This window comes from Pinus tabuliformis, chromosome 8, assembly GCF_031772625.1.
Source record: "Pinus tabuliformis cultivar Carrire ecotype Pingquan chromosome 8, CPIR1, whole genome shotgun sequence".
NCBI classification, from domain to species: domain Eukaryota; kingdom Viridiplantae; phylum Streptophyta; class Pinopsida; order Pinales; family Pinaceae; genus Pinus; species Pinus tabuliformis.
In genome coordinates this window covers 293,586,547-293,596,531 of record NC_142294.1, presented here as the reverse complement: position 1 = coordinate 293,596,531, position 9,985 = coordinate 293,586,547, and positions in this window count along the sequence as shown.

Below are 9,985 nucleotides of genomic sequence, written 5' to 3'. Positions count from 1 at the left end.
TTGGTGCTATAAGGGTTTGTTCTCCAATTCTGGTTCCAGGCAGTACTTTGAGTACCACAAGGGTAGTAGGATGCAGGAAAGGTCTAAGGCTAGGTTTGGCTATACCCTTGAAAATTTGGGTCTGGGAGTGCACTAAAAAATGACATCTTAAATACAATCAGCATCCAGCCTGACACCATGAAAGTCAACAATTGAATGAGCAGAGGAGATAAACGGTAACTATAGAATGGTTCTTTTGGGAACGTCCCTAGAATGTTTATACGGGTTCACAACGCATCCATTCATAGTAAAACAAGTCAATTAATCATTTGTGCAACCCAGACATACATGTAATTAAACTTCCAGTTCAATAATTTAAATAATTTCGTCAAGTCTCTCGAATGATCTAACTAGTGCCTGCCTATCTTCAACACCTCTGTAATACTACAATTGGGATTGATTTAATTCTATTCTCTTTAATGAAACAAAGGTTGATTTAGGGAAAATAGGCAAAGCCTATTCGATTCAATTGAAATCATTTTTCATCTAGAGCTATTGGAAAGAGTTAGGGACTCTGATATCCACTATGGATGACAATTCCAATCAATATATTAATGACCGTATAATGTGTTCCAGGTGAGGGAAAATAATGTGATGGTGTGGCTCTCATTCGAAAGGCACAAAATCACACGAAAATCGAATTGCGATTCATAAAAATGGAAAAGACTTCTGCAAGAATAATCAGCAATCAGTCAACCAAATAATAATTCACATGACTGAACTATAAAAGGGAATTAAGAAAATCTAGAGTTGCAGTGTCACTAATGTTTCAAAATACAAACAATCCCAGATGGGTGAGCTTGGCCACACCTGGGGTTGGATAACTTACAATAGTTTAAAAAATTCGATGCACAATTAAAATATAAACTTCATTCCATCAATGCATTTGAAAACCACTTCAGAACAATAGCATCACCATTGTATTCAAACTAGTTCGATCATACATCAATACTACTTCATAAGTTCAATGCCATAGTGCTACGGTCTACGACCCCTAACATATTACATTCAATCGCCTTTATAGGAATTTACTAACAATTAAACATAAACTAAAAATAATTAGTGAATTTGCATTACTCCTTTTCAGGTGAGTTAGTACAAACAGACATCTCAAATTGGTCTATCCATTTTTAACCAATTCCCAATTTTCTATATAATGTAATCAACAGAAATCAGGTGAGGATCTCAAGATCGTGATGCGTGCTACTTGTGGTTGCACCCTCTCATCTTCCATAACATGTTGAAACCTTATCCATTTCATTATTTGAGCACCCACCTGCATATAGCCCTTGAGTACTGAAGTAGAAGGTCTTCATGCATCAACTGCTCCTTCTGGGGATCAACCTGCACATTCTACTAAGAGTGTACAGTACATAATAATAATAAGTTAGTTTAATAATATGCCACTTCTATTTGCTTAAATCTACCAATAATTAGCTAAATGAAATCATGAGAAAGTTTACCTCTGTTGGGTTGTGTTATATTCTTTCCACGTAGTTAATAGGGGGTTTGAAGGGCACTCGTAACCCCAATTTATGGGGTCTGGGACAGCGCCGCGGAAAATTTTGGTTTTGGACCATATGTTAGGTTGGGCGGACCCACCTATGGTTTTGTGCATGATTTTCGCACATGTTTTTTGGACGTGATGGTTTTCGGTCCATGGTATTGGATGCGATGGTTTTCGATCCATGGTATTGGATGCTTCGGCATGTATAAATATGTATTGTAATATTGAAAGGAACATAATGAAAAATCAAGCTGGTAGTACTGGTTTTGGGATCTAGGGAAAAATATTTGTGTATATGTGTTTTATAGGTTATGCTATCGCATTGTTTATTTTCTTTGTTTAAGAATTCGTATGCAGGTAATTTATGTACATGGTTAAAACCTACATTTGGTATCAGAGTTGTTTTGGCTTCAAGGGGATGCCTTTGTTGCTGAGGGGTTTCGCTCGGGCATGTGGTAGACCTTGTTCAGTGGGAGATCTATGAGATTGATTCTGGTGGTGAAAGAAGATGTCGAGCAGTGGAAAGATAGAGATTGAGAAGTTCAATGGTCAGAATTTTGAGTTGTGGAAACTCAAGATGGAGGATCTGTTGGTGGATAAAGATCAGTGGATCGTGGTAGATCCGGATACTAAACCATCGGGAGTGACCGATGAAGAATGGAAGAAGTTGGATCGGAAGGCAAAGAGCACAATACGATTGTGTGTCTTGGATTCAGTATTACTGAATGTATCAGGGGAAGCTACGACAAAGGATTTGTGGGTCAAGTTAGGGACTTTGTACCAATCTAAGTATCTGGTGAATAAACTGTTCCTGCGGAAAGAGCTGTATAACCTGAGGATGAAAGATGGAGACTCGGTGACAGAGCATCTGATTGCATTTAATACTGTGGTAAGTCAGTTATTATCTGTTGATATTAAAATTTCAGATGAAGATAAGTGCATCAATCTGTTGTGTTCTCTACCAGATTCGTGGGATAGTCTGGTTATTACAATAGGTAGCAATGAAACTACTTTGCGGTTTGATGAAGTAGTCTCAGCCTTGCTGACGAAGGAGATGAGACAGAAAAATATGAAAAACCAGAATGGTGATGCCTTATCTGTACGAGGACGGTCCTAGAACAGAAACAAAAATAAGTCATCGAGTGGGAGATCTAAATCTAGAGGGAGATCTAAATCTCCAGGAAAACCTATAAAGGTGGTGTGCTGGAAATGCGGAAAGGAAGGGCACTTTAGAAGGGATTGTAAATCTAAAGCTCCTGATAAAGGAAAGGGATCTGATGATGCTCCTTCTACAGAGGCGAAAACCACCTCAGATGAAGGTGGGGATGTGTACTTGGCTTCTTCAAGTACACATGTAGATCATGAGGCATGGTTGATTGACTCAGGTGCATCCTTTCACTTCACTCCCCATAGAGAGTGGTTCTGTGAGTATGAGAAATACAATGGTGGTGATGTCTTCTTAGGAGATGATAGGAAGGCTAGAATTATTGGTCGGGGAAAATTAAAGTTGAAGTTGCAAGGTGGAAGGGTTAGAACACATCCGAGTGTTCTACATATTCCTGCATTGGCCAGAAATCAGATTTTTGTAAGCAAGTTGGATGATGCAGGTGTAAAGACGGTGTTCGAGAAAGATACCTGCAAGATGGTTCGAGGAGCACTGATATTAATGCGGGGAGCTCGGATTGGAACTCTGTACAAGCTGCAAGGTAGCACTGTTTTTCATGGGTGCAATAGTTCTATGGTTCTTGAAAATGGAGTAGAGAATCTAGTGGTCTCTGGAGAGAAGACCATGTTGTGGCATCAAAGGCTTGGACATATTGGAGAGAAGGTCCTTCAAATACTTCATGGTAAAGGTATGGTAGAAGGTATGAATAATAGCTCTCTGGATTTTGATTTCTGTGAAAATTGCGTATATGGGAAGAAGAATCGGGTGAGTTTCCCCTCTGGTGGTAAGAGGACAAAACATATATTAGAGCTTGTGAAAAGTGATGTGTTTGGACCTGTGAAGGTTCCATCATAGGGTAAGTCTATGTACTATGTATCATTCATAGATGACTTCTCAAGGAATACATGGATATATTTTCTTAAGAAGAAACCTGAAGTCTTTGACAGGTTTAAAGAATTTAAGGCTCTGGTGGAAAATCAAACATAGAAGAAGATAAAGGTGTTGAGGACAGATAATGGTGGAGAATTTTGCAGCAAGGAATTTGAAGAATTTTGTAAGAAGTGTGGTATAGCACGGCAGAAGACTACTCCATATACACCTCAGCAAAATGGAGTCACAGAAAGAATGAACAAGACGTTGATGGAAAGGGAAAGAAGCATGCTCAGTGGTGCCGAGTTAGGACAGGAATTCTGGGTAGAGGCGGTGGATACTGCATGTTACCAGATCAACAGATCACCTTCATCAGCGTTGGAGGATAAGACTCCAAAAGAAGTATGGACTGGTAAGAAACCCTCTCTTTCACATCTAAGGGTATTTGGATGTGATGCATATGTACATGTTCCAAAGGAGAAACGAACCAATTTGGATAGTAAATTTGAAAAGTGCATCTTTATTGGGTATAAGGATGGTTTAAAGGGTTATAAGCTCTGGAAACCGGTCACACGAAAGGTTGTGTACAACCGAGATGTGTTGTTCAGAGAGGTAAAAGATGTTATTCAACATGAAGTCCAACTAAAGGAACCTGAGAAGATAGAGTTTGAGCCAGAGGAGGAAGAATCATACTCTACAGCAGAGGAGGAATCAGAAGATGAAGAGCCACAAACTCCGGCTGTGAGAAGATCAGTTCGAGAAAGAAGGCAACTAGAAAGGTATATTCCATCTGCTTTCAGTTCAAATTTTGCTTTGTCTGTTACTGATAATGATCCCAGAACTGTGAAGGAAGCAGTGGATTGAGAGGATGGAAAACTCTGGAAAGAGGCCATGGTCGATGAAATGGCATCTTCACACAAAAATGAGGCTTGGGATCTGGTGGAGTTGCCAACTGGAAGGAAACCCATTGGCAGCAAATGGGTGTTCAAGAAGAAGACAAATGCAGAAGGAAAGGTGGAGAAATACAAAGCTCGGTTGGTACCAAAAGGTTATTCCTAGGTGCCGGGAATTGATTTTGGTGATATTTTTTCTCCTATTGCCAAGGTAACTTCTATTAGATTACTTTTATCTGTTGCTGCTGCTCTTGATTTTGAGGTAGAAGACAACATTTTTTCACGGGGATTTGGAAGAGGAAATCTACATGAAGCAACCTAAAGGCTTTGCGGTGAAGGGTAAGAAAAAAATGGTATGCAAGTTAAAGAAGTCTCTGTATGGGTTAAAACAGTCACCAAGGATGCGGTACCATAAATTTGATACATTTATACAGGGACTTGGCTTCACCAGAAGCAAAGCAGATCATTTTGTGTATTTTAAATTAATTGGTGACTGTATTATTTATCTGGTCTTGTATGTGGATGATATGTTGCTCGTTGAAAATGACAAAGAAATTATCCAGTATTTGAAGACCCAATTGTCCTCCAAATTCGACATGAAATATCTTGGTGCTGCAAACTATATTTTGGGCATGGAAATTAAGAGAGATCGGTCAAAGAGGAAGCTCTGGCTAAACGAGAGGAAGTATGTCGAGACAATACTCCAGAGGTTTAATATGCAGGATAGTAAACTGGTGAAGGTTCCTATTCCTGTAGGTGTGAGGTTATCTGCTGAACAGTGTCCCAAGACACAAGAAGAGGAAGAGGACATGTCCCGTGTTCCATATGCAAGTGCAGTGGGTAGCCTGATGTATGAAATGGTTTGTACTAGACCAGACATTGCACATGCAGTGGGAGTATTGAGCAGGTTTATGTCAAAACCTGGGAAGGAGCACTAGACAGTAGTGAAGCGGGTTTTCAGGTATTTGCGTGGCACTAGTCATTATGGTTTGTGCTACCAAAGAAGACCAGGATTGGACACAGTGTTGGATATTCATGGCTTTGTTGATGCAGACTGGGCTAGAGCTCTGGATCAGAGAAGATCTACAAGTGGGTATGTGTTTAACCTATTTGGAGGTGCAGTCAGTTGGATGAGTAAGAAACAATTTGTAGTGGCACTATCAACTACAGAGGCAGAATACATGGCAGCCACTCATGCAGGCAAGGAAGCAGTTTGCTTGCAGAGATTGTGTTCAAGTATGGGGTTAGTACAGTGAGCTATAAGAATATACTGTGATAGCCAAAGTGCAATTTTCTTGGAAAAGAACCATGCTTATCATTCAAAGACAAAGCACATTGATGTTCAGTATCACTTTGTGAGGGATATGATAGAAGACAGAAAGGTGTTGCTGGTAAAGGTGGACACTTTGAAGAATATTACAGATGCATTGACAAAATCTGTGAGCTCTGAGAATTTCTCTTGGTGTAGAGAAGCAATGGGAATCTTAGGGCTGGAAAAAAATGACTAAGCTCTCATGTGGCCCCTTGTGGAAAGAAAACAACAAGTGGTAGATTGTTGGGTTGTGTTATATTCTTTCCACGTAGTTAATAGGGGGTTTGAAGGGCACCCGTAACCCCACATTATGGGATCTGGGGGAGCGCCCCGGAAAATTTTGGTTTTGGACCATATGTTAGGTTGGGCGGACCCACCTATGGTTTTGTGCATGATTTTCGCACATGTTTTTTGGACATGATGGTTTTCAATCCATGGTATTGGTTGTGATGGTTTTCGGTCCATGGTATTGGATGCTTCGGCATGTATAAATATGTATTGTAACATTGAAAGGAGCATAATGAAAAATCAAGCTGGTAGTCCCGGCTTTGGGATCCAGGGAAAAATCTCTGTGTATATGTGTTTTATGGGTTATGCTCTCGCATTGTTTATTTTCTTTGTTTAAGAATTCATATGCAGGTAATTTTTGTACAAGGTTAAAACCTACAACCTCAAGTGGAGAGTAGACATATGATTAGGATAGTGATTTAGCAGAGAAATGGGTTCCATGGTAACAAAAAGGGGCAAAATGGGAATTAAATCTGACAGTAATAAGAACAAAACTGAGGATCAACAGTCTCATTAGTGCAAGCCACTAAAAATGGAACATTACACCATGAATTCAAGTAATCACAAGAACGAGAAAAGTGTAATGCTAGCATATTTTATTTGGAATGTTTCTCTAACTAATTTAACATAATTAAATTTAACAACTAAAACTCTTCTAGAGCTTTCTAAATAACATTACCTATCAGGAGAAAATTATACTACTCCCCTTAAATTTGAATATACTAATATTAGCATTAAAATTTCCTTTACATCTATGAATGCTTTCATGGGACTACAAACTTCGTAACCTGATCTCATGTTGGTATAAGTCCTATCTAGACTTAAAGCACTTAAGATCAATTCCAAAAACTTGTTTTGCATTCTAGATGAACATGTGCAAGCAGGATTGTCTACAAGGTTCTTCTTCTTTTTTCTTCAAACTTTCTATTCTACATGTATTTTCCTTTTCCTTAGATTTAACATTAACATGGTCTTCTTCTTCAATATTTCCTCATCTTTTTTATTTTATTGATGCACTTATCCTTTTGCATCTTTTTCTACTTAAACTACTACAAACTAGACTTTTATGTTAACTTTTGCAACAACATCTTCATTTTGTCTTCCATTTTCACAAAATATTCAACAACTTGATAGTTTTATTTATTTATTTTGTTCCTTCTTCTATTACATCTTTTACATATCCACTATCATATTCATCACACTTGGAATCTTCAAGTGATTCCTCAAGAAATGTTAACTATATGTCACAATCAAACTCAACGTTCATTATAACTAAATTCCCCTACTATTTTTGTCTTGCTGCAAAAACACTTTCATTTTCTTCTTTAGCTTCTATTTCTTCACCATGATCCTTATCTTCATCTTGTACAACATCAACCCTTTCTTTAGAAATTCCTTCCACAAGTTTCTCTTCAGAAACTATAGTGTCAATGTCTAGTTGTTCCTTAAGTTCTTCAAAAGCTTCATTTGTTATGATAGCCAACTTCCCAATAGCTAGAACATTGTGATTCAACTTGATGTTTATAGGTGTCTGTTGGAATCCAGAGGCACAACAAATCAATTAAAAAACAGATAGCAGAATATCAAGCACATAAACACAGTTTTTAACATGGTTCACCCAACCAATCTGGGCTACGTCCACCAAACATAGGCATCAGGAGTTTATTAATCAAATTGGGAGATTACATCATGGAAGCCTCAAAAAACTCTCTTAGCAAACATCCGAATGGTTGCCTGTTATATAGCCTAGAGAATCTAACAGCCTCATTAATTCCCTCACATCAAATATAGGAGGCATTAACTCCCTCCCAACAACCTGGAGTTAATCTCGGACCTGAATTCCTATTGTTGTCACCAGCTGAGATTTTTCCTATTTCATCCCAAACAGAAAATCTCAACAATCTCCACCTTGACCACAATTCGCCTGATGCCCTGTTATTATTATTTTATCTTTTCTGCAAGCCAAGAGAAGCCAAACGCCAGCGTAGCTTCTCCAACAAAACTGGTTTCGTGAACATGTCTACACAGTTCTCCTTTGTATGCACCTTTTCAAGAGAAACTCCCCTTTCAGTGATAACCTGTCTTACAAAATGATATTTCATTGGAATATGCTTTGATTTACTATGATAGGCTGGATTCTTAGCCAAATGTATTGCACTTTGACTATCACAAAGCAACCTGATGTTGTCTTGTAACCTACCAAACTCACCAAGCAAACCTTTCAACCAAACCGCTTCTTTGCAAGCATGAGAAGCAGCAATGTATTCTGCTTCAGTAGTGGATAAAGCAAAAATATTCTGTAGCTTTGACATCAAGCTTATAGCTCCACCTGCAAGAGTAAAGACGTACCTTGAAGTTGATCTTCTCTTATCCAAATCACCTGCAAAATCAGAATCAACATATCCATAAACAAATTCACTACTCTTATTGTAAGAAATACAATAACTACTTGTGCCTCTCAAGTACCGAAGCACTCATTCCACTGCTGACCAGTGTTCTTTACCCGGATTTTCCATCTACCTGCTGACAACCCCAACTGCATGAGAAATATCTGGTCGCGTACACACCATCGCATACATCAAACATCCTACTACATTGCCATAAGGAATTCGAGACATATAATCCTTTTCTTCATCTGTATTAGGACATAAACTCGAAGAAAGCTCAAAATGGGAAGCTAAAGGGACCAACACAGGCTTCACATTGTTCATACCAAACCTCAAAAGTATTTTCTCAACATACTTCTGTTGTGATAGCCATAGCTTACCATTGCCCCTGTCTCTGAAAATCTTCATGCCCAAAATCTGTCTTGCCGCTCCTAGATCTTTCATATCAAACGTCCTTGCCATCTGAGTCTTCAACCTGTTGATTTCTTCAATGCTTTTGCTTGCTAAAAGCATATCATCAACATATAACACTAAGATAATGAACATTCCATTATTTAACTGCCTAAAGTAAACACAATGATCATATTCACTTCTTACATATTTCTGACTCAACATGAAAGAATCAAACTTCTTATACCACTGCCGAGGCGACTGCTTCAGGCCATATAATGACTTCTTGAGCCTGCAGACAAATTTCACATTGCGATGCTGAACAAACCCTTCCGGTTGTTCCATATATATTTCCTCATCTAAATAACCATGTAGAAATGCAGTCTTAACATCTAATTGCTGCAACTCCAAATCAAACAAAGCCACTAATGCTAACACAATTCTAATTGAAACAATTTTAACCACTGGTAAAAATATCTCATGAAAGTCTATGCCAGCTTTCTGAGAAAACCCTTTTGCAACCAGTCTCGCTTTGTATCTGTCTTCCATATCATTCACACCCCATTTCAGCTTGAACACCCACTTGCATCCCACAGTTTTCCTGCATTTGGGAAGTTCAACCAGATCCCACGTACCATTCTTACCTAAGGCCATCATTTCTTCCTTCATGGCTACTTTCCATTTGTCACTATTTGAACCTTCTACAGCTTCCTGATAACACAAAGGTTCATCATCATTAGTGATCAAAGAAACTGAAGTAACATGATCATCATACCTTCCGGAGGGCGTTTTATCCTTGTAGACCTCCTTAAGAATGTTTCTGGTGCTTCCACAATTGGCTGTCTATCAACTGTAGGAATCTCTTCATGATTGCCATCTGAGACCTGTTCATGTCCTCCATCTGAACCCTATTCATAATCTGATTTTGAAACCTGTTCATGACTAGAATCTGAACTATGGTCGTTATGACTATCATTAGAAATGTTGTCAAACTGAATATGCTGGAAATCAGATACATCATCATGTTTCAATCTTCTATCTACATCTAACTGTACAAGAGAGGATTCATTAAACTTTACATCTTTGTTGATGATGATTTTGCGGGTAGTAGGATCCCACAATCTAAATCCCTTT